Source organism: Hippopotamus amphibius, chromosome 12 (assembly GCF_030028045.1).
Source record: "Hippopotamus amphibius kiboko isolate mHipAmp2 chromosome 12, mHipAmp2.hap2, whole genome shotgun sequence".
NCBI classification, from domain to species: Eukaryota; Metazoa; Chordata; class Mammalia; order Artiodactyla; family Hippopotamidae; genus Hippopotamus; species Hippopotamus amphibius.
The window spans coordinates 20,412,492-20,437,657 of record NC_080197.1 but is presented as its reverse complement, the minus strand read 5'-3'; the positions used below and the strand labels follow the sequence as shown (position 1 = coordinate 20,437,657).

General features: G+C 42.9%; 1 long non-coding RNA gene across 4 annotated transcripts in view; it reads right to left on the bottom strand.

Moving 5' to 3' along the window:
• Positions 1-13,927: 13,927 nt before the first annotated feature.
• LOC130832505 (uncharacterized) overlaps positions 13,928-25,166 on the bottom strand; it is a 49,427-nt gene continuing 38,188 nt past the window's right edge. For all 4 annotated transcript variants that reach the window (XR_009048305.1, XR_009048306.1, XR_009048304.1 and 1 more), the window contains one exon: positions 13,928-14,188. This is a non-coding gene — a long non-coding RNA (uncharacterized LOC130832505). The remainder of the gene's footprint in view (positions 14,189-25,166) is intronic.

Here is a 25,166-nt window from a genome sequence, read left to right as displayed (position 1 = left end):
GTGACTCTCCCACCCTCGGAACCCAGGGGCATCGAAGAGGGATCTTCACCCTCCGTGTGCTGAAATACTTGGAACAGGCTGGCTGTTCATGTTAACCACAGCATCAGAAACAGAAGACTAACCTGCGTGGACCGGGCACCGAACTAGAGAGTTTATGAATATTATCTAGCCACTCCTTCTGACAATATTTTGTTGAAAGTAACATTAGCCCCATTTTACAAAAGTTGCCTGGGTTTACATGATGGTTATGTGCCAGGTTTGGAAGTTGAGCCCAGACCTCTTATGCCTGAAGCCTAGGTAACCATTTGATTCTTTCTAACTGATGGACCTGAGAGTGTTTGCAGTGATGCTCAAGTGTCTTTTTTAAAATTAGAAAACCAGACCCTGCCACTCGACTTTTCAGCTGGAAGAGCCAGGAAATGCAGCCCTCTAGGCCAGGAGAATTTCCTCTGCCTGTCCTGGCAAGGTCAGTTGTCATGATCAGTTCACAAAGGATATGACTTGGAGGAAAGAGCCTGGATTAAGAATTGAGGATCCAAAGCCGTGGGCATGACATGGGTTCTGACACTTTCTTTCTTTGTGTCTTCAACCTATTTATTTCTAAAACAGGGCATAACCGTGTGTAGCTGCAGTGGCTGGGTGCTGTGTGAGAAACGCAGGCATCAATCAAAAGCTAGGGAAGGAAGCTATCTGCCCCTGTGGAGATAAGATTTTATTACTTACATTGTTTAGACTTGAAGATGAAGGTGGCTTTTAGTTAGTTTTATGATTGCTTTTAAATTATCTACAAACAATGCAACCCTTAAGACCTGCCAGAGAGAGCGGGGTGCTAGGGTGGGAGGCGTTCCCAATTCTCCTAATTCTGCATGTGCTTAGATCAGGGAATCTACCAGAAAAATTCAAGGCTGTTGCCAGCAAAGACTCAGAGACCACGAACATCAAATCCATCACTTACAAATCCAGAAATTAAAGCCCCTAAAAGAGAAAGACTTGCCCAAGATCATGTAGTAAATTAGTAGCAGAGTGAAGGTTAAAGTCAATCTTCTCGAGATGAGGGAGAATTTTAGTACAAATGTAAAGTAATATTATTCCAGTATCTTATGGCTGGAAATGGACCCCCTAATATTTCCAAGGAACCCAGTCCCTTCCAATTCTGATTCTGACCCTCAGGCAGAGTTTCCTTGGGTGGAGGGAGCACCGGACTTGGATCCCAAAGACTCGGATTTAAGTCCTTGGGTGCTGACGACCTCATTGTGCTGGAAGGAGAAATGAATAGCTAATGTGCACTATCAGGTGGCAATGGCTGCCCAAGACACCGGCACAAGCAGTGTCCCAAAGAACACGTGATGCGTTATCAAATTAGCAGAACAGGAAAGTAATGCTCTGGGAAAGCAGAGGAGAGCAACCACTTTGCCTCTTCTGTGAACCCTTCCTGGCTCACCTTATGTTCCTCTGCTTTCTAAGCCCTTCATCAGTTACTTAAACAGGTGATTTGCTTGGTAATGATATGTTTATGAAACACGATGTTTTAGGGGAACCACAAGAGATTTGGAGTCAAGAGACATATGTTTATTGCTAGTCTCTGCCATTTGATAATTGAATGACCTTGAACAATTTCCTTTAGCTTTGAAACTGACCTTTCTCTTCTGCAAAGAGAGAACAGTAACCCATACGTCTCGTGACAGGTTGAGAGTTAAATGAGAAACTGGGTAGAAAGCACCAACCACTGTGCCTGGCTCCCAGTGAATGCAGAGTAGCTCCTTTTTCTTCAGTGGGATGCCTAACCCCTTGAGGGTAAGTTCAGGACTTTACATGACTTAACCTCTTTCACGGCTCCTTCACAGTGTTGAAAGCACAGTACCCAAAGCACTGTTGATTTGAACTGACTCAAGAATGGTCAGGAGAGAGAAGAGTCCATGAACCACAGATGCAAGTTGGATTTCCACTACTTTTCACTGGATATTATCAGAATCTGAGTTGAGTTTCTTGACAGTGCTGCAGGGCCCTGCATTGCTGTGTGATTCCATCATCAGCTTAATGCAGTCATGCCAGCCACCAAAGAAGAAAAATCACTTCCCCAAACATCTTAGAACCCAGGTGGTTTTACTGGTGATTGCTTTAAAACTTCCATATGGCAATCTCTACAGCATATTCCTCTTTCCAGGACATGTAAACTGATAGAAAACTACAAATTCAATAAAGTAAGTGAAACCTTCATGGCAAAACCTGACCAAAAGTACCACTTACCATTATAGCCATGAGAGTGCTATACCAAAATTAGTCATAAGTACTAAATGGTTTGTGAAAAAATATTGTTATTATTTACAGGCATACCTCAGAAATGTTGCAGGTTTGGTTCCAGACCACTGCAATACAGCAAACATTGCAATAAAGGCAGTCACACGAATTTTTTGGTTTCCCAGTGCATGTAAAAGTTATAATTACACTATACTGCAGTCTATCAAGTGTGCAGTTGCATTACGCCTAAAAACAACAATCTACATTCTTTAATTTAAAAAATGCCTCATTGCTAAAAATTGCTAACCATCATCTGAACCTTCAACGAGTTGTGGTCTTTTGCTGGTGAGGGTCTTGCCTCGATGTTGACGGCTACTGGCTGATCAGGGTAGTGGTTGCTGAGGTTGGTGTGATTGTGACAATTTCTTAAAATAAGACAACAATGAAGTTTACCACATCAGCTCTTTCTTTCACCACCAATTTCTCTGCAGCATGCAATGGTGTTTGATAGAATTTTACCCACAGTAGAACTTATTTCAAAATTGGAGCTGATCCTCTCAAATCCTGCTGCTGCTTTATCAACTAAGTTTATGTCATATTCTAAATCCTTTGTTGTCATGTCAACAGTCTTCACAGCATCTTCCCCAGGAGTAGATACCATCTCAAGAAACTATTTTCTCTGCTCATCCATGGGAAGCAACTCCTCATCGGTTCAAGTTTTATCATGAGGTTGCAGCAATTCAGTCACATCTTCAGGCTCCACTTCTAATTCTAGTTCTCTTGCTATGTCCACCATACGCACAGATACTTCCTCCACTGAAGTCTTGAATCCCTCAAAGTCAACCATGAGGGTTGGAATCAACATCTCCCAAACTTCTGTCAATGTTGATATTTTGACCTCTCCCCATGAGTCTTGAATGTTCTCAATGATTCTCGAATGGTGAATACTTCCCAGAAGATTGCCAATTGACTTTTTCCAGATCCATCAGAGGAATCACTATCTATAGCAGTTATAGCTTTAGAAAATGTATTTCTTAAATAATAAGTGTTGAATAATAAAATGACTCCTTGATTCCTCGGCTGCAGAATGGATGCTATGTCAGCAGGCCTGAAAGCAACATTAATCTCATTGTACATCTCCATCAGAGCTTTTGGATGACCAGATCAGCAGTAACATTTTTAAAGGAATATTTTTTTCCTGACCAAAGAGGTCTCAACAGTGGGCTTAAAATATTCAGGAAATCATGTTGTAGACAGATGTGCTGCCATCCAGGCTTTGTTCCATTTATAGAGCACAGGCAGAGTAGATTTGGCATAATTCTTAAGAGCCTTAGAATTTTCAGGATGGGAAATGAGCACTGGCTTCAACTTAAAGTCAACAGCTGCCTTAGCCTCTAACAAGAAAGTCCTTTGAAGCTTTGAAGACAGGCACTGACTTCTCCTCTCTAGCTATGAGAGTCCTAGATAACATTTTCTTCCAATAAAGGCTGTTTTGTCTACACTGAAAATCTGTTGTTTAATGTGGCCACTTTCATTGATTATCTGAGCTGGATCTTCTGGATAACTTGCTGCAGCTTCTACATTAGCCCTTGCTGCTTCACGTTGCACTTGAGCTTCCTTCCTTAAGCCTCATAAACCATCCTCTACTGGTTTCAAACTTTCCTCCCACAGCTTCCTCACCTCTCTCAGCCTTCATAGAATTAAAGAGAGTTAGGGCCTTGCTCTGTATTAGGGAATGTTGTGGCTGGTTTGATCTTCTATCCAGACCACTCAAACTTTCTCCATATGAGCAATAAGGCAGTTTCGCTTTCTGATCCTTGGTGTGTTCACTGGAGTAACACTTTTAATTTCCTTCAAGAACTTTTCCTTTGCACTCACAACTGGGCTAACTGTTTGGTGCAAGACGCCTCGCTTTCAACCTATCTCAGCTTGCCTATTTCACCCATTTCACCCATTTCAACTTGCCTTCCTCACTAAATTTAATCATTTCTAGCTTCTGATTTAAAGGGAGAGGTGTGCAACTTTTCCTTTCACTTAGAGGTCTTTAGGGTTATTAACTGGCTTAATTCCATTACTGTTGTGTCTCAGGGAATAGTGAGGCCCAAGGAATAGGAGAGATATGGGGAAACAGCCAGTTGGTGGAGCAGGCAGGGGTGAGATAGGGAGGGTAGGAGGGAGACTCAAGAGGGAGAGGGTATGAGGACCTGTGTATAAATATAGCTGATTCACTTTGTTGTACAACAGAAACTGGCACAACAGTGTAAAGCAATAGTACTCCGATAAAATAAATAAATAAATAAATAAATAAAATCAGAAAAAAGAGAACATAATCTTAAAAAAACACATAACATTTACCAATTAAAATTGCCATCTTATATGAGTGTGGTTCATGGCACCCCAAAACAATTACAATAGTAACATCAAAGATCACCCATCACAGATCACCTTAACAAATATGCTAATAATGAAAAAGTTTGAAATATTATGAGAATTATCCAAATGCGACACAGAGACGTGAAGTGAGCAAATATTGTTGGAAAAATTGCACCAATATATTTGCTGGACACAGGGTTGTCACAAACCTTCAATTTGTAAAAAAATGCAATATCTGCAAAGCACCATAAAGCAAAGTGCAATAAAAGAAGGTAGCCCTATATTACCATTTCATTATCTATTACAATAAAAAATAATGCTTAGTTCCAAACAATTGAAACAAAGAGTTTTGTATTAAGAAACACATGCACAAATATATAGATATATATTAATACATCTGTGTGTGTATTATATACACATATGTATCATATTGGTCATCTTAATAAAGGCCAAGTAAGCATTAATTTATTTACTGATTATAATGAGAATTACAAAAAATGTGGAAAATACAATATATCAGTCAGTCAGGGTGCAAACAGGAGACAAAACCCATGTAATAATTTGACCAGGAGAAGTTTAATACAAAGAATTATTAGTTGTAACATGGGATTACCTGCTAAGGGGTAAAGAGAATTCCAAAGACTGTAGGAACAGCAGAGCAGGAAGCAGCCACTAGCTCTAGGGCCAAGGCCAAAAACCCAAGATGGGAACAAATCTGGAAGACTTCCCAGGGCAGAGACCCAGATCTGGTTCACATGGTGCTGCTTCAGCCCAATGGATGGTGGAGAAGTTCCCCAAAGTGTGCATCTCTGGGGTCCTGGGGTAAAGTGATGCCCCTGGTGGTGAGTGTCACTGGGTGTCCCCTGGCTGCCTCCCACTAGAGAAGCAAAGACTCCACACCAGAACCAGGAAGAACAGCCCGTTCCTGGTCCAGTGTCTCTCTAGCGCCCTCTACTGACACATCTCACCATTGGTGTTGGCTGGCAAAGGAATGGCATTCCGGTGGCACAAGCACAGCAATGAAGGGCCTAAGCTAATAACTAGTACATACAACAAAATAGGAGAAATAGAAGAAAAAAAGATCACCAAGGATCCCTACAACCAAATTAAATCTTCGCTTGATATTTCAATAAATATTCTTCAAAAATTTTTAATTGGAAGTGGGAATGTCTTTTCATATATATTTTTTTTACATAACTAAGATTATATTTTGTATACAACTTAACCATGTTGCTTTTTTTAATGTAACACCATAAATAACGCTTCCTATCATTAAAAATCCCTTTTAACACCATTTTAATGGGTGCATAATATTCCACGGTGAAATACTTATTTAAGGAGCCTTCTACATCAATGAAAAAAACACAACACGCTAATAGTAGATTTTAAAAAAGAGCAGAGAACACAAAAGGACTGTTCGCTAATATGAACTACAACCATTAAACCATCAAAGATGCGGAAATGTTAAACCAAGTGAATAATCAAAGAAAATTATTCCTGTGAAGAGAAAGATAGCAAAGTTGGGTATTGTGGTCATTTGTGGTCATGCTAGGTTTTTTTGCTAGAACCATCTGACTTACTACTCAAGTAGGTTTCAGACAATGACAAATTCTTCAACTCCAAAACTTGTTTTCCTTCAAGTGAAAATGGCTGTAAGTCATAATTTGTCAAATGCGTGTATGTTGTGTGATTATGCCATTGCTAAGTTCGAAAAAGGCACCCAGACAGATGGGAACCATAACATGACCTTCGTCTCTCCAGAGGTTGCCTCCAACAAAATGACATGGATTTGTTTTGAAATGTCTTCCCCAGAGAAGGATTCCCAAAAGGCATCTTATAGACTAAACCTTTGGCTTTTCTTGGCACAATGCCTGCAGCAGTCAGACCCTGGGAAGGGTTGAGGACCCCTGCAGGGGAGAGGTGACCCCAGGAAGGGGCCCCACTCTAGGCCCGTGATTCCTAGCTTGTTTCTGCTTTGGCCTCAGTGCTGACCAAGAGCAGTCTTGCTGCCTCTTCTGTGGACAATAATGGAATTATGAGATTCATTTATGGAGCAACCCCTCCCCCTTCAAAATTCACCTACAGTTTGGAATAGTGGAAACAATGCTGGACTCAGAGAATACCAGCTCCTTCACTAGATTGCTCTATGATCAGGGGTAAGTGACCTAAGTCCATGAGTGCTGAGCCTCCCACCTAGTAAAGTGGGTCAGTGCTTGCTCTGTCTGTGTTACTGATTACTGGGAGGAAAACAGGTAATTTAGAGGCAATGTGCAAGATAGTTTAGACTGAGACAAACCAGACATTGTGGATTCAAATCTTGTTTCCATAGCTGTGCATCCTTGTGGAAATTTACTTCACCTCTCTGTGCTCAATTTCACCATCTGTAAAATAGAGGTTATTTCTTACAGAATTATTTTTTAAACTCTTTACTGGAATATAATTGCTTTACACTGTTGTGCCCGTTTTTGCTGTACACCAAAGTGAATCAGCTGTATTTATACATATATCCCCATACCCCCTCCCTCCCAAGACTCCTTCCCACCCTCCCTATCCCAGCCCTCTAAGTCATCACCCATCATCGAGTTGATCTCCTTGTGTTATGCAGCAGCTTCCCACTAGCTATCTATTTTACATTTGGTAGTGTATAGAAGTCAATGCTACTCTCTCACTTCATCCCAGCTTCCCCTTCGCCCCCCACCCCATGTCCCCAAGTCCTAGAACTATTATGATAATCAAATTACATAATACTTACATGCAAGCACTATAACAAGACCTGGAACTAGTCTTGTTATGACTAGGACTCCCCATTTAGAAAGTCCCACTGTTCAAGCATTCTTTCCTATACTCTCTTCTTCAGCCAATCATGCTCTTCCATGCTCTCTTTCCAGTTTTACTGAGCAACATTTTGTTTTATATTTTTAGTACATTTGATGCCATCTGACACAATAAGTGGCATTTTCCCAGCATAACCCTCATCTACCTAAGGTCCGGGACTACATTCCTATCCCTCTCACTCGTTCAACAGGTATGTATTGAGCATCTACTAGATCCCAGGCCTTATGCTAGACCCCTTAAGATATAATTATGACTTACATGCAATCCTGGTCACGTAAATCCTAGTGCTCAAATTCTACCTTGGAAGACAGGCAAGTAAACAAATGAGTTCAGATAATAGAGTAGGTAATAGAGTCAAGAACAAGGTTCTATGGGAAAAAAAGTGAGATGGGATTAGCTTTTCCCACCAGGATTAGGAAGGCTCCACCAGATCATCTGAGCAGGGCTCTGAATGTACTTGGCAGGCAAAGGAGAAAGGACACCCTAGAGCAAGAGGACAGAGTGTTTAAGGGCATGGAGGTGTGAGCACACATGACCTGCTCAGCAGATGCTGCAGAGTTGACTCTTGCAAAAGTAAAGGGTACAGCTGGAAGATTGGCTCCAACAAGTTGAATGGGGAAAAAAACCCCACAGGGATCAGCAGAGACTTTGAAACCTGGGTGAAGGAGTTTGGATATTTTCCTAGAAATGAGGGGTTTTAAGCACATGACCACCAGGCAGTCCTGATCATTAGAAGTCAATGTCTTTAAAGTTTGCGTTGGATATGATACACACACTATTTAGCCACAGACCCCACCATGCCATATTGCCTTACACTGAACCCCTTCCCATATATCCCTGATGGATTTGAGTTTGCAACCCTGCTTAGTCTTAGTAAGTTGCTAAAGCACCTATTCCAGGTATTGACTTCATCAAATCCCTCCAGAGACCTGGAGGAGAAGGTATTGTATGTAACAAGGCGAGAGACTGTATGTGGACCGGGCCGCTAAGGAGCTACTGCAATAAAACGAAAACAACAAAAAATAAGTGCTTGTAAGGCTGTAGAGTAAAAAAACGCTACCATTACTGGAAGTATTTTTGATTGGTACAATCATTTTTCAAAACTTTTTGGCAATATCCATTAAGCTGAACACCTGCAGGCCCTATGACCCAGCGATTCCATTCTCAGATATGTACCCAACATCTACATGGACATGCGTGTACCCAAAGTCACGTACGAGACTGTACAGTAGCAGCCTTCATCATAGCCCAAATTGGAAGCTACTTAAATGGGTAGTACATTGTGGATAAATTATATATGTTCATACAATAGATTACTGTACAACTAAATGCTCTATGCCTATGCTGTGCTCAACAATATGGATAAATCTTATAACACTGAATGAAAGAAGACAAACTCAAAAGGGTACATTTTCAATGAGTCTATGTATAAACAGGCCAAACTGAAATTTACTGTTCGGTACAATGATTGCCCTTGGTTGGGGGCAGTGTAGATCTGGAAGAGGGCAGCAAGAAGGCTTATGGGATGCTGGTGAATTTCTTTTTCTTGATCTGAGAACTGGTTTCATAGATTTGTTCAGTTTGTTAAAAACCAATTGTACTGGAAAAAATTCACTTATGATATATACACTTTTCTGAATGTATTTCAATGAAAAAGTTTTCACAAATGTAAAAAATAAGTTAGAGGTCACTACAAATAATGTTATTGCAGTAGACCAGCTAAAAGTTAACAGGAGCTTAGGCAGGGAAAAAAATTAAAAACTGGCAATGGCCCATTTATTCATCCCACCCCTCCATTCATTCAATTTTTGCTAAGAGTCTCCAATGCATCCAACACTCTATTAAGTATTAAGGACACCAAAAGCTACAGTCTGTGGAGAAGAGGGATACTAAACAATCAGCTCCCCAAACTAAACATTTTCAGCGAGGAAAAAACAACTGATATACAAAACAAGGTGGTGAGAAACAGCATACTTAGGCAGCAGTGAAGGATTTTTTAGGGGGATGCTACTTTAGACAGTGTAATCACTGTGTTTCCTCTGTCTCAGGCTTTTAGGATTAAGTACTTCTGCACAAGTAGCGGTGTTAAAACTCGTTGGGTGCTAGTGTATCCCAACCCTGCAGAGTTTGCGTTTTACTGACAGTAAGATAGGATTTCGACAACACTCCCCTACAGAGGGTCTCACGTGTCACAATGGGGTATGATCACCACATCACAGCTCACAGTGCCCTGCTAGCACAGAACTCTGATGAGCCAGGGTTCATAGTGTAGCACTGGACTCTGGGAAATGTCTTTTGCACAATTCGCAATGGCCATTCTCTACCACTGCTTAGCCTGTTTTACAGGAGCCTTAGCTATTTGTCTCCAAAGTGGACGATGGCCCAAGGATAGATCCCCTGATGGCACATTTAACATACCCTTCATCTCAACATTTTTTCCTAAAATGTTTTTCCCTCCAACTCCCTGGTAATTCTGAGCATAATTGGTATTCCTTTCCTACCAGGGCTTTTCCAACGCACTTTACTTTTGAAAGATTTCTTAAAACTTATTTTTATTTTTAATATCTGAATAATTTTAGATTTCACAGTTAGTCCAAACATCCCACAAACTCTCGGTCGAGTTAGAGAGCTCATTGGCAGAAAAGGTGCACATATTTTGTAAGACCAATCAACATTAAAATTGAAGGTTTTAGCTTTTAATAATATCACTGGAGCCTCTAAAAATAAACGTGCTATATAAATGTAGAATTCTAATCACAATTATTCATGGCAGAATATGCAGCAAAGACAACGTGAAAATATCTCAGCTTTTCAGAAGGAGTTATTGCCAGATTTGCCTTGGTTTCAACAACATTGGTTCTACCAGTCTGTCCCCACACGTGCAAAGCTTACATATTTCAAGGGCTCAGCTTAGATATTAGTGCTTCTATGAAGAACCTGGGGCAGGAATGTTTTCTGCCAGTCAAACCATTGTACCTGCTATTTATACCTTTCTAACATGTGACTCTATGAGGACATGTCTATAGCTCCAACCAGCCTGTAAATGTCTCAAAAAAAGGGACCACATCTGAGTTAGTTTTGTATCTTCCACGACACAGCATCCTCACCACAACCACCACCACCACCGTAAGCAGCAGCAGCATCCCAGGTAATACCCAGCAAGCACTTACCTTCTGTCAAGCAGGGAGCTCACTGCTTTAAAAGTCTTATCTCATTTAATTCTCCCAAAAGCCCCAGGAGAAAGGTATCATTATGCCTCACTCTTTACAGATGAGGCTGTGGGACCATGGAGAAACCAAGTAACTTTCTTCTAATTCATCAGTGCTAGAACTAAAACACCAGGGAAACTGGCTCTACACAGGGTCATATCTTCAATGCCACTTTGCCTCTCACCTTGCACCAAAGTTCAGAAACATGTGTTAAGTAAATTGGCTCCAGAGCATGGCTGTGGCTGTGAATGGGTTGGGACAGAAAAAAACGGGAAGTGAATTCCAGCCTCACAAGTGTTTCAGGTTGAGTTTAAGAGAAAGACTGAGGGTCTACATTCCAAGACTACCAGTGACCCTTTGCAGTGATGTATCCCAGGGGTCTGTGATGTATCCCGGAAGCACTTCAGTTTTCCCAGGATCATGACACCTTCCAACTAAACAGTCGCATAACCACTGCCTCCTATAACATCTATCCAGCTGCCCCTCAGATTCCCCACGAGGCACGCGGTGAGGACAGGTGGGGCTCTCAGGATGGAATGGATACATACTTAAGCAGTTGGCAGCGGTGTGCTTTTTCCATTCCCTTTATTAACTCCCATTGACTTCCATTATAAAAATGAAGATGCATTCCCACGGGATAAAACACTTGGCCTCACCACTAGACAAAAATGACCTGCACGAAGAAAACAAATCCTTTCCAATCAGCTGTTTAAAGGAAAAACGATAATGGATGCTGGGGCCTGAAGGAATAAGGAGAGTCATCTTCAGAAAGCGATGCTGAACTCCATAAAACATGAAGCCGGAGAAAGAATGCCTTTTAGGAAAAATAAAAGTGAAGAAAGTAGTCCCACGGAAGGAGCTGAAGCAAATGTGAACTTTTATCTATTTATTTACTTTTTTGTTACCCATTTATTTTCTTGTTCGACATTTCCCACTGATTTGTGCCGTATGCTCTCTGCTTGATATAAGGGAGAAAAAGACAAACCGGAAGATATTCAAGAAGTAATAGGCGGGCGACTTGGGCTTGGGGGGATACAGAGGTGTCATAACAGTACTTACAATATAGACTTCAACTTTTTTAGTTTAATTTTTATTGTATATTGGAGTATAGTTGATTGACAGTGCTGTATTAATTTCAAGTGTACAACAAAGTGATTCAGTTATTCATATATCAATTCTTTTTAAGGCTCTTTTCCCATATAGGTTATTACAGAATATTGAGTAGAGTTTCCTGTGCTCTACAGTAGGTCCTTGTTGATTATCTATTTTATATATAGTTGTGTGTATCTGTTCATCCCAAACTCCTAATGTATTCCTCCTCCTTTTCCCCTTTGGTAACCATAAGTTTGTTTTTGTATCATATGATATCACTTATATGTGAAATCTAGAAAAAATGATATAAAGGAACTTATTTACAAAACAGAAACAGACTCACAGACTTCAGGGACTTCAACTTTTCAAAGGCAGCATAGCACCAACTCTGGACCTGGGCTGTGTGGGCAGGAATCCTGCGCTACACTTGACCCTGAGCCAGCCTGTAACCCCATTCTACCTTGGGTTCCCCAGCCATAAAGTGGGGAAGAAGTAGCCTCTGACACAAAAAGGTTGTTTTAAGGATTAAATGAACTAGTACTTGTAAATCACTTAGAAAGGGGGTACAGACTATACTCCGATTAAAAAAAACAAGGAAATGGAGTACAAATACAGTTCTACCATTTGTTATCTGTCACAACAGATAAAATCAGTTTATTCACCTGCACAATGGGTAAATTACACATCTAAGAAATATATAGATATAAATCATACATATATTCAGATATATGTAGCTATATCCCATACATATACATAGACATATCTAGATATATATGTGAGTATATGTATATGCATATCTAAATATGTATGTGTATATTTATATTATATATATGTATAATACAAATATATGACGTGCTCAACAGGGTCTAACATCCAGAGAGCACTCACCTAGTGTTACACACTATGCCAACTTCTATCTGCCTTATCTATATAATTTTGTATTTGATTATTATTTAACAGAGAATGAGGCAGAAGAAGATAATGAATCCTTTATATATTAAAAGAAAAAAGAAAAGTTTTGCTGAGCCCCTCTCATGGGCCAGGCACTGAGATTCTGCAGTGAAAAGAGACATGTGTTGTTGTTGTCCTCAAGGATGCTTATTTTTCAGCCGGTTGGGCTGGCGTGGACGTCTGCTCAGATGCAGAAGATGAGGGAGAAGAACAGTTTGCTGGGGGAAGTTCACGAGGTCAGTCAGGGGCACTCGAGGGCAACAGAAGAGGTCCCTTGACAGGAAGACACTTGCGTCTGGAACTGGGGGAGAGAAGGGGGTGTGTTATGGGTCTGGGGGTTCTCGGGAGTTGAATCAGGGGGAGTGAGATTGCCCAGATTGAGCAAAAGGAGGAAGAAGCATTGGAAGGTTAACATTGGAACTCTTGATAACTCTACATTTTTTTTCAAATGCAACGAGAGAAGAAACAATTTAAATGATGGAGACTGAGAAAAGAGTCCGAAATGTAAAAGATCCAGGATTCTGGAAGGAATATAGAGAAATCAGAGAAGGATGGAAAATACAGGATCGTGCCCTCACAGCGAAAAGCAAAGACATCTACCAGCAGCTGAGACATTACACAGGTTTGGTTACATGCTTGTTGTGAGAGCAATTTTAAAAGCTAGACTTGGAGACACTTCCCGTATCATGAGCTCTAGCAGTCCAGCAGCATCTCATTTCCTGAAAGCTGCTCACATTCTGCTCAGAACGAGTCCTTAGTTTACTAAGGGCTCTCTGCCATCCTGCCTGGGCCTCGCCACCGAGAACCAGGCAGGGCCACGATCATTATCACCATTTACAGAGGAGGAGGAAACGGGTTCAGAGAGGCTAAATCATGTCGGAGGTCAGGCAGATTTATTGACATCATGCAACATACTTGCCGTGCTCTACCTGACCCTGGCCTTGGAGAGTTGCGTCTTCTGAGATATATTTGCAGAAATTATGCTCTGCGGGGTCTTTGGGGGGCATTTTGGAGGCACATGATCCATGACATATGGAGAGCTGACGTCCTTAAATCCTTTGGAAAGCGAATAAAGAAAGAAACGCGTAGGGGACTAAACCGGCTCAGGGGGGCGGGGATGTTCATGGTGATGGGGAGAGAAAGGCAGAGACACACATCACTATGTGTCATTACATCCCACCCTCCCCTCCCCACCCCCAGCCCCCAACAAACAAAGCAACCAGGCTGAGTCTCCAAAGACGGCCTGGGCAGCCCCTTGTGCATTCTCCCTTGCCTGGGGGTTGCATTTCCTCCGTCCAGGGGTGCAGGTCTCCTGCCTTCTCTCCTATGTTCACATATTGCTGCTGCTGCACTGCTGACTTAGAACCTCAGCTCTGACTCGGGTTCTCTTCCTCCTGGAGTTCAGTCAGACCTTCTTATTTTCCAAATCAGCAGCTTCCCCAAAGCGTAGAGACACAGGATGTCGTAACTCAGATGCCAAACAGCAGGAGCTGCCAGGAAAGGGAGGAAGGAATAAAATGATGCTGGTGGCTGAGCTGAACAAGGCATGTACATGAATTGGAGCCTTGGGGAGCATGAAACTGAGGGTGTCAGGCACAAAAGCCGCTGCATTAGGTGTCCAGCTGACAGCCTTGTGTTTAAAGTCCAGCTCATAAGCAAAGGAGGTGAAATTTGGAGCAATCAGACGGTGTGGGGGGCAGGGAGAGTAGAAGGAGCTGGGTCCAACCCCTTACTAGACCAAGATGGTCAAGAGTTAGGTGGGGCAGGCTCTAACTGGACATTGAAGAACCTGTGAATGAATGGAGCCCATCAGAAAGCCAGACGATAGTGGGATGGGCAGGTTGCTCACCAACACCCCCGTGCAAACGATGCCAAGAACCTGGCAGCAGACTCCTTCCACATTCCACAACCCGGTGGGCCTGGAAGATGGCTCAGGTCAAAATGAATGAATCCAATCTGACCTTGTAGCTCATAGCAGCCAGGACTCAGTGGAGCGGAGTCAGGAGGGAGGAGGCAGGGCCCCAGAGAGGGACAGGGGCTGGAGTCACTCAAAGCCCCCTTAGAGAGCCCAGTGACCTGCTGTCGGACACACTGCAAGGGAATAACTGGAACTGGCGGCATCTCCCAGCTCAGGGTGTTCACATGTGTTACGCTGTCTTGGTCGTGGTTCACAGAATCTTTAAATTAATATGGCAGACATTTGGCTGACTATGACTTTAAGCATTTAAATTACCTTAGAAAATTATATTATTTTCCTCATAAATGTTCAAGTTTTAGATCACTTGCTTCATTCTTTTTAAAAACATTTTAATATACATATGGAAATATATACACAGAGTATATGCATATATATAGAGAGAGAAGTATAATAAATGCATAGATAAGTATACCTACCTAGGTGTACAGTTCACTGAATTTTCACAAACTGAACACATTCATGTAACCAGCACCAGATCCATGAAATAGAACATACCAACACCCTGAAAATCCCTATAACACTTAACTCTAGATACACACACACACACACACACCCCCACATACAAAATCCACTCTGCCAACGTCAAGAAATACCTTTCTGATTTAGATTGAAAACAAATAAGGAAATACTCTGTACTATGTGGGATTTCACTCTCCCCCATGTTTCCCAAACAGATTCTCCTACAAAGGGAATTACACGCCATCTCCCACTTGCCCAGCAAAGCTCCTGGAGGTTTGCTTTAACTACACAAAATGGACCCGAAGCCCTTCACGGTGGCCGTTCTGCTGTGCGGTCGCTGGGAAGGCGGCCCTAAGCCTGGCTGAATGGCCCGAGTCTTTTAGATGAATTGTCCTGCAGAGCATCTTTCTAAGCGCTGAGGCCACAGCCAGCACGTAATGGGCGGGTTCCACAGCAGGCACTTGTCTCTTTCCATGCAAGTTTCAATAGAGTACAGGACAGCCTTTCCTCTACAGGACGTGGGCACCTTGGAATTACTAAGGAATCTGCTTTTAGGGTATTTTGAGCCCAGAGCCTTTGCTGAGGATCAAGAAGGGGAGGGGGTTACAAATATTCCTCTGAAACTGTACACAAGATATCCAGTATTTTTCTAGGGAGATTCTCAGAGTTACATAATTATTTCCAAACCAGGCCCTTCCCCCTAAAAGGTTAAGAACTCTTTATCTGACTGTGAGTTATTTGAGGTCAGGGACATTGATCTTCAACTTGCATCCACACTGAGATGTTTCTCCTACATGCCCACCCTGTGTAATGGAAACAACAGGGAATTTGAAGTCAAACCCACCACCCTCCCTCTATGTGACTCTGAGTAACTTCTTCAAACTCCCTGAGCCTTAGTTTTATCAGCAGTAGAGTGGATATAATAATGTTCACTGCAAAAAAGAAAACATATATATATGTAGGTGTTATATGTCTGACAGGGTGCTTGGCTCTTTGAAGGATTTCTGCAAAATCCAGCCACCTCTGCCTCTCTCTGCTGCTTCCAAGGCAAGCTGAGATGGGGAGGAAGGTTTGCCTTAAGGTGATTTGGATGTTTTAGGCTCACAGAGAGTATAAAGTTGAGGTTTTGCCATGAGTTGGTAAGTTCACCCAGAACGACCTCAGAACTGGGTACCCTTGCAAGTCTCAGGTGATTAGTAAATCTCAACACCTCCAGGCAGAAACACTTCCCTCCACTATGGACTGTCCACAGTCCTTTAATTAAAGGGCCCGTCGCATGTGGCCCTGCTCAGTTTGGGCTGTGGTCTGCAGTCTATCAATTTCATGGTTTCCTGCCTTAAAACAGTGCAAATGCGTTAGAGCAATAGCTTTATCTGCATCGACCACTGAACTAGCACAGTGCTAGGCACCAGGTAGGTATCAACAAATGCCAGCTGAACCTGAAGTTCTCTTTTTCTTCCCCCCAAATTTCCTAAACTCTTTTTTTAAAAGATTTATTTATTTATTTATTTATTTTATTGGCTGTGTTGGGTCTTCATTGTTGTGCATGGGCTTTCTCTAGCTGTGGCGAGCAGGGGCTGCTCTTCGTTGTAGCATGTGAGCTTCTCAGTGCGGTGGCTTCTCTTGTTGCAGTGCATGGGCTTTAGGCACCTGGGCTCAGCAGTTGTGGCACAGGGGCTTAGTTGCTGCACAGCATGTGGGATCCTTCTGGCCCAGGGATCGAACCTGTGTCCCCTGCATTGGCAGGTGGACTCCCAACCACTGCACCACCAAGGAAGTCTCTGAACCTGAAGTTCTTTTTTTTTTTATTTTTTTTTGATATACAATAAACTGCATATATTTAAAGTGTACAATTTGATTTTTTTTTCTTATTAGTAATGTATATATGGCAATCCCAATCTCCCAATTCATCCCACCCCAACCTCCCCCCGCTTTCCCCACTTGGTGTCCATATGTTTGTTCTCTACACCTGTGTCTCTATTTCTGCCTTGTAAACGGGTTGATTTGTACAATTTTTCTATATTCCACATATATTGAAGTTTTTAATAATGGAGTCTGTGGCTGAGTTTAGTCTGAAATTACAAGTAAAATGGTGTATGTAAAAACCTATATACACGTCTGGTCCCCTGAACAGAGGATGAAGAGATAGCATTCATCAGATTATCAAATGGTGGGAATGTGGGACTTCCCTGGTGGCACAGTGGTTAAGAATCCACCTGCCAATGCAGGGGACACGGGTTCAATCCCTGGTCTGGGAAAATCCCACATGCCAGGGAGCAACTAACCCCACGAACCACAGCTACTGAGCCCTCATGCTGCAACTACTGAAGCCCGTGTGCCTAGAGCCCATGCTCTGCAACAAGAGAAGCCAGCGCACTGAGAAGCCCACATACCACAATGAAGAGCAGCCCTTGCTCGCCACAGCTAGAGAAAGCCTGTGCAGAACAACGAAGACCCAACACAGCCAATAAATAGATAAGTAAATAAGTAAATAAATAAATAAATAAAGAGTTCTGTAAAAAAAATGGTGGGAATGATAAAGGTGATATTTGAAGGAGATCACCCCTTATTCATCTCTCAGCGGTCTTGTAGACACCAGATACTCCATAGATGGGAGGTTCAAGGGAGTCCTCAGACCCTCCTGATCACTGACGGTGGGTTAAATGGACAGGATGCCCCAAACTGGCTTCTTGTCCCACTTAACAGCCACCTAACTTATCCACAGGCCCAACCTCAGAGAGAAGTGATTTTTGTCCCACAGCTCTCTCTTACAGAAGGGGAAAAAGTGTATTCATTAATAACTCTTTGATTTAGATTTTCAAGTATGTAACCATCCAGATGGTAGAGAGGGTAGAAAATAATAGCCCACAATGAAAGTGATAATAGCAGCAATAATAATAATATCTACCATTTATGTATACATTCAAGGAACCAAGTGTTAGACAGATTGCTAATTATGAATAATCTCATAATATTTTCTCAAGAAGGCAGTAAAATAAACATTATTTGAATCTCCAGTTTTCAAATGGTGGAGACTTGGTTGAGAGAGGTCAGGGCCTCGGCCAAGAACACAACCACAGAGCCCAAACCAAGCCCGGATCTGCCTGATTCCAGAGCCTCTGCTGGGAACTGAAAAATAAATGCCCCACAGCCAGTGTCTCACCCACAACTCAGTGTGGACAGTGGGGCCAGGAGTCAACTCCATTACTCTTGATACCTAAACTCTGCTTCTGCACTTTGAGATGCTCCCTGGATTTCCTTCCAGAGCCTCGAAGGTTATCCAATTCCGATTTTAAGTCGAATCACACAATGACTGGGCAAGCTTCCCCAAACCTTGGCAAAGTTTCCATTGCCCACAAGATGGCGTTGAGGGGTGAACCAAACACCCCTAGGTCTGAAATGGCCTACTTGCATAGTTCTACTGTCGCCTAAATGTCTTGTCATCCATTAGCAGGATCTGCTTACAGTTTTGGACCAAGGAAGAAGGAAGGATCTAGGAAGACATATCAATTGCCTGTCATGTGCCGTGTCCTACATTAAGTGCTTTGCATCAGAGCAAAGTCTCAGAAACACCCTAGGAGTTCCCCAGCAGGTGCTACAGGTACTTGGTAATCACATGCTAAAGTAAACTAGATTGGTTTAACCCAAGCCCCCTTAGAAACTGTATCTTCCTTACTTGAGTTTCCATTCTAGACTGACAACAGTAAGTGCTCAATCTGCTGAAGAATTGATACATGAGGTTCCCTACAATCCCTTAAATTCCAACCTTCTCTGGATACATTGGGATAGATTTCACATCCAGAAAATAGTAAGGCTGCCACTGAGATCATTCTGGAGAGAAAAGAACAGGGTCTTCTGGAAAGCCATTTGCACCACAAGGACCCTGATTCACAGCCCTAGGTCTGCTCCCCAGAACCCTGAACAAATCACAATAAGCCTCAATGTCCGTTCTCGACAATAATTGTGTTTGCCCTGAATAGTTTACATTATTGAGATAATCAAATATGCTAAGGACTGCAAATCACTGCCCCCCCCCCCAAAAAAAAGAGTCACCATGCAGACTATAAAATGCTCTACACATGAAAAGAGCATTTATTATCCTTTAATAGGTGACACCATACATGGTCATACATTGATTCTAGAATCAGGTCTGGGTCTGAATCTCAGCTGTAGCATTTATTAACAGCGGGACCTTAGGTAAATCATGTAATTCTATGAGCCACAGTCTACATCTGTACAATGGGGACAATAATACAAACTTCCTGGAGGTATTGTGGGGACTGAGATAAATGTATTCATCATGATGTCTGGCACGTAGTTGATGCTCTAAGCGGTGCTACTAATAATATAGGTATTGTGTACAACTTTTATTTCATGCATATTGTGAGCGACAGTGTGTCGTACATGGCTCATACTGACTCCCATAAGCCAATTGTACGTATCTCTTTCTAATTGTGTGTTTAGTGACATCACGTTGGTAGCTTGAAATCGGCCATCATGGGAGTTATTCACACCACGGAAGTTGGCAAATTTCACAAATCAGAGTTGTTGTCGTTTGTTTTTATTTCCAGAAAGTCAGTTTACCATCATCCCACTGGTTCAGAATTTCAAAGGTGTTTTAGTTTAGGTCCCTAGAAACAGTTCCTGAGACCGAGATTCATATACAAATACGTTCTGAAGGGAGTGCTCAAAGGTAAACTCTGTAAGGGGATGAGGGAAGCTGCATAGGGCAGGGGAAGAGGCCAGGCTAAGATGTGGTTTCAGCTAAAGTCTTGTCTCAGCCTGATTCCACAGACAACACTGCAGCCTGAAAGGCACCACAGAGTTCCCACCATGAGGCAAGGGGTCCAGGCTTTTCTACCCCCATGTTAATTGGCCATTAGCTACTGGGCACCTTCGGGGGGGAATGTAGCTTTCCAGGCTTTTCCGGTGAGACATCCCCTGATCTTAGAGTAATTCTCTGGAGAAACGTCCAGCTGTGAGTCACTGACATCCTGTCCTGCTGAGATAGGGGCCCCAGCTCCATACAAAGGACCTGAGTGGGACACCAATCGTATCAGAGCAGGTCATTCTCCTCGACATTTGAACAAGGATAGGTTTTGGAAACCTCTCCTATGCATGTAATGCAATACAGAAGTTTTGTTTATTCAGTCAATAAGTATTTACTTATTATGAACTACATTCCTGGTAATGGGATAGACGCTGGGGATTTAAGGATGATACGCTCACATGTGGGATCCCTGCCCTGAAGGGATTTACATTCCAGCTCTGGAGACCGACATTAACCAAATGCTGGACATAAACAAACATACCTTTACAACTGTGATGGCTGCTGTGAAAAGGAAAAAGAACATAGTACAGTCTGCCCTCCACATCTGCGGGTTCCACATCCGTGGATATAGCCAACTGGGGATCAAAACATTTTTGAAAAAAAAAAAAATTCCAGAAATTTCCAGAAAGCAAAACTTGGATTTGCCCTGTGCCAGCAACTATTTACGTAGCCTCTATAGTGTGTGAGGTATTATTAGTAATCTAAAAATGATTTAAAGTATACAGGAGTGTGTGTGTGGGTTATATGCAAACACTCTGCCATTTCACACAAGGGACTTGAGCATCCACGGATTCTGGTACCCCCGCCGAGTCCTGGAAGCAATCCCTTGTGGATACCGAGGGATGATGTTACTCTTTCTTGGATGTGAAGAGAGAGGTTTGAGAGGGAGACCGCAGAAGCCTTCCCTAAAAACAGTGACAGCTGAGCAGGGATCTGAAGCAGGAGTTGGAGCTTTCTGGGTGTGGGAGTTGGGTAGATCTAGAAGGGGGGAGGTGCTGACATCAGGCTGAGAAGTGAACCTTCCGGTGGGTCCAGCTCCAGGGCAAGCTTGTGTATGGAATTTAGTCCCTGGGGCCCAAGGAGTGGGATGGCTCCAGTGGCCAGGGGAAGGGGGAACTGAGGGAGCAAGCAGCATTCTTTTTGCTCTGAGAACAGTACTGGGAGGGCAGACCAGCTCTTCCCTATTTCCGCTGAGATTCTAGCAATCTCTATTTTGAAAACAAGACTATTTTTATGCTCTTGATATTTTCTAACGCTGGTTACTTTCTGTTTTTCTTTGATGTTTAGACAAGTGCCTTCTGAAAATCCCTGCCTGATTTAGCTGTGCCAAGAAAGGGGGTGGGGGTATACTTACTAAGACCGGAAGCTGAAAAAAAGAGGGTGATAGGTTTCTATATATGTACATGGATGTGTATGTCTATAAATGTGTGTGATCCTGTGAGCACATGTGTGTGTGTGTGTGTGTGTGCGCGCGCATGTGGGCACTTTGATGACCAAAGCTGGGAGGTAGAGAGTAGAGGTGGGGGAGGAGAGTGGACCTTGGGGCAAGTCACGGAGGGAGGAGGGGAAGTGTTCATTGCTGCTGCTCAGCCCATTATTAAAGAGAAACAACACTCCCAGCAGGAGGCAGAAGGGCAATAAAACCAGTGGCTCCACAATTTATGATGCTAACTGAGATTCCATAGTTTGAAGCTAGACTATCCCCTGAGCATCAAGGTCAACAAGCCAGCAATGCCCAGGCTCCCAAAGAGCTCCCCAGTGCCCCCCTATTAATCAACCCATTGCCGAAAATGCGCCAATGAGCTCTGCTCTGGAAACATCATTAATAAGCAGGGACAGGCCAAATGGCTAAGAATTCCAGGATAAGGGCAGAAAGGCAAGGAAAAAAAAAAAATTTATATACACATATGTGCGTGTGTGCATACGGGGTGTAGCCTATTATGTATACTGGGTCATCTGTTACCGAGGTCATATATAAGTGTGTCTATTCATTTTCCATATATTTTATATTCCAGGAGAAATTTTCACGCTTTAGAAGCTTGCCAGATGGAATTAGAGCAATTGTTCTTCTGCCGAGACTTTGGGAAATTAATGAGGTCCTCACACAGAGCCATGAGAAAATAGAAATTTTTTTCTTAAGTGCCCAGTTTCCAAAAATACAGCAGCCACAATCCCAGAGAGAGCTATCAGTTTAGTGGCTAATCTTGAGGGCCATCAGTGGCCCCGGCATATCTTCTGGGTTTATTGCAATTCTGAACAGAGCTTTAATCAGCTTAGCCCAGCCCGGTCGCCGCGGGGCCTTCAGGCAAAGGGCATTTTCCTACAAATCCTCTGGACTCCATCTCCTCTGCTCTAAAGAAATGGATCTTTCTCTCTCCAGCTCCATCCTGGAGCACAGAGCTTCACTTTCTTTTGTGTGTAGGGAAGAAAGCAGGGAAGAATCTTTGCAATCTGAATCCCAAAGAGGCTTTTCTCTGTATTCAGGCTTCTATACTGGGTGGCAGTTTAGACCCCAAGTTGGAAATCTCAGCCCCAAAAATGTGTTTCTGTTTTAGTGTTCTGTCATCAAAACTTTTCCCTGGATGCTCTGTTCCCGTCAGAGACCACCCTGAAAAAAGAACTCGGTGCCACTTTTGTCACTCTCCAAGCCCCACGGGACAAGTCTTTGGCCAATCCGGTGACCTCCCATTCTGATGGCTTCCCTCACAGAATGCAAGCGGTGGGGAAAGGAGAGCCCAGCACTGGGTCCCCGCCTCCGTCAGACGAGCCAGCTGGGCCCCAGCTAAACCAAAAGGCTGGCTTGCTTCCTCCCTCTGCTCCAGTCTGCCTCCAGTTTGGAACAGGAGGGGCTTTTTGTCAGCAATCTGCCCCAAAGGGTGTTTTCCTATTGCCTAACCGACCTCAGGATCAGAAATGCTGTCTGTTTGTCCAGTTCCTTGGTCCCCTGCAGCTCTGGCTTCTGTTTGGGGCTCTCTCAGAGGGAATTCAGAGAATTTATAACATGCCATGTTTGGTCTGAAGAACAGAAAATGACCCGAGGGTAGATTTTAAGGGGCTCTTCCTGTTAGCAATGTAGGGCAGGGCATATATGTTTTTGTTTTTGTTTTTCTACATCTATGTGTATTAAGATGATTTATTGGGGATTTTTTTAAACTGCTGTTTAATGAACATATACTGTATACTGGCACTATATGTTAAGTATTTATATCCATCATACAATATCCTTTGATGAAATGAAAACTCAAAGGGTAATTTTCTGAATTGGTGAGTATAGGAGCTGGAGTCTTAACACAGGTCTATCTGATCCAAAGCAGGTTCTGTGTCCCCGTGAATCTTAGTCCACAGTCATCAAATATCAGAACTGCCAATAAACAGGGTTAAGCTCACTAAACTTTGGCATTTTTCAGGTGGACAATTGAACTTGTCAGTTGGTAAGTAGCAGAAAAGAGACAAGAACTCAAGTAAGTCAGGGCTCTTTGTTCTGTGTCTCTGTGTGATGACCAAGATGGGAGAGGAGAGGCTTTCTCCTTCCGCTCCAGTCTAGGCAGAAGGTCCTTACCTTCCTCATTGAACAAATGCAAAAGGCACTTACTGAACCACCAGGAATGGAGTTTAGGCATCTCATTTACACCAAATGTGTCCTGGGCAGAAGTGACCACCTGAGCTAGGAGGATGGCATTTGGAGGACCTATGGCAGCCTGTAATCAAGAACCAAGTTCATCACTCAGCCCAAGGTCAAGTGCCACTCTTGTTGTGGGTGTCTGAGAGGTCCGGGTTCTCTGCACACGCAGACAAGCTGAGTGCAGCTTCCTGGGCTGGCATCCCTAGGAACGGATCCTAATTCACAGATTTCCCAGAGAGAAAGAGATGCAGGCTGTAGAGCCAAGAAGGATGGGGTGGATGGACAGCAGATGCTGAGGATGTTTCTTTCTTGACCTTATTAAGGCTGGGAGAAGACCCACTGTGCTCCTAATGGCTACTGAGATAGGAGGTCTGTTTGTTGAATGGAAGCATTTTGTTTTTAATTAAAAACACAGACTCTCTGACCTTAACAAGTTGAGCTAGAAAATGAGGAACTCACAGCCAACCTTCAAGGCAGCTTTAGGAAAACTGAATTTGATCCTACTTTACAGTTTCATGACCTTGAAAAGCTCTGTTATCATGCTGTGCTCTGGTTTCACCATTCATGTGGCCAGCACTTAATAATTCTTGTTGATCTAAATTGTTACAAATATGTGCTTTTCCAAGCCAGCTCTGAGTACAGACTTTGGCTACCATGGGATTGTCATTATTCATATTGCACCTCAGAAAGATGGGAAGGAAAACTAACCCTCACTAAGAGTTTACTCTGTACCAGGTACCATATCAGATATTTTGTAGGCATTAATCCAGTTTTATCCTCATCCTACAAATCTTCAGCCCCACATATAAATAAATTTCAGAGAAGTTTTGAATGTTATCTCAGACAGCTCTGAGGTGAAGAGCTGGAATTCAGAACCAAGTCTATCTGACGCTATGCTCAAGCTCTCTCCGACCCTTGGCATCGCATTTAGACACTTTTACACTCACATTAAAAATAAGGGATGATTCCTTTTTGTGCTCCACGGTACTCTGCATTTTTCCCTCTACATTACTTCCATTTGCACATGGACCCTGCTCACTCAACTGGGCCAGTTATTTTCAAATGAATGTCTTCATGTCCAACTGTTCACCCATCTCCATCATCCAAGCCTAAAGGACTGCAGAGGACACTTCTGCGATCTCCTTTCCCTTGAAGCTAAATCCACCTTGTCCTTGAGCCTCTAGCTAAGCCCTGGAATAGAGTGGGTGTGAGTGATGTTGGCTGGGTGCAACGGATGAGCAGGCCTTACCTCACACTCCCAATCCACTTCCCCTCCTGACTTACTATTTTAGAATGATTTTCCAACACCAGTGCCATGTAAGTCCTCCCTTGGCCAGGGCCTGGGGCTCAGGAGCTACCCAGATGATCCCAGGGTCATCAATGGGGGTAGCTTAGCCGGTCTGAAAATTCAGAGGTATAGCAACTGCAGGAAGGGAAAATTAACTCAGTGCCTGCATATCAAAATTCAAGTGAGTCAAGTGGTCATCGATTAATAAAAAAATGAATTCCTTAGACTTTGAAGATAAAACAAGCCACTACAGGAGAGAACACTAAGAAAAAATAACCTCTAAGGACAAA